The sequence below is a fragment of the Crocuta crocuta genome, unplaced genomic scaffold (assembly GCF_008692635.1).
Source record: "Crocuta crocuta isolate KB4526 unplaced genomic scaffold, BGI_CrCroc_1.0 scaffold1529, whole genome shotgun sequence".
Taxonomy (NCBI): Eukaryota; Metazoa; Chordata; class Mammalia; order Carnivora; family Hyaenidae; genus Crocuta; species Crocuta crocuta.
In genome coordinates, this window is record NW_027532160.1 from 92,638 (window position 1) to 93,278 (window position 641).

A 641-nucleotide genomic window follows, 5' to 3' on the forward strand; every position below is an offset into this window, starting at 1 on the left:
AATTCACGTCCCCCCAAACAATACCCTTAACTTGTGAGGGGGAAAAAATTAACACCACTTACCTTCCCCTTCCAGTAAGTTTTCGTCAGGAGTTTTGGCAGCAACGTGGGTGCCGCCATCGACATCGGCTTGGGTGCCATGGTCGGNAGCAATGTTGTCTTCAGGAATTTTGGGTTCTTGTAAGCCCGTTACTTCTGACGTTGAAGCTGTTGGTGTTGAATCACTTTCCAAAGAAGAGGGAGGCTCTTCCTTACTGTACTCCATGGTCCACTCATGGAGACTATAAAATGGCTTCCCGTTCAGTCATGTGACCTTCGAGGTTCCAGAACTTTCATAAAATGATGTCAAACGTATCCTCCTTAAAGACATAGGGATAATAATATTAGAGACATTAGGGGTCCCGGTTAGAGATGGTAGTCATGAAATATCTACTGCCTAATACGCATCTAAACTTAATTGTAAGGGATAAATATGTTTGGAAGACTAATTATTATATAGTCATTTATTCTGAATATGAGGTTTTTTGTTTTTTTTTTTTTCATTCTGTGAAGCTGGAGTTTCAGACCTAGACAAAACTGTTTTGATCCCTTTTGGAATCCATCCGCTGATTTTTATATCAAGGGTTGTAATATGACATAGAC

General features: G+C 40.3%; 1 protein-coding gene across 2 annotated transcripts in view; it reads right to left on the reverse strand.

The window, feature by feature from the left end:
- TAF7L (TATA-box binding protein associated factor 7 like) overlaps positions 1 to 121 on the reverse strand; it is an 18,777-nt gene extending 18,656 nt beyond the window's left edge. The window contains exon 1 of one of the 2 annotated variants that reach the window (XM_077776441.1): positions 63 to 121. The gene's annotated coding sequence lies outside the window, so the exon portion shown is untranslated. The remainder of the gene's footprint in view (positions 1 to 62) is intronic. The other variant, XM_077776442.1, reaches the window with a different exon arrangement.
- Positions 122 to 641: the final 520 nt, after the last annotated feature.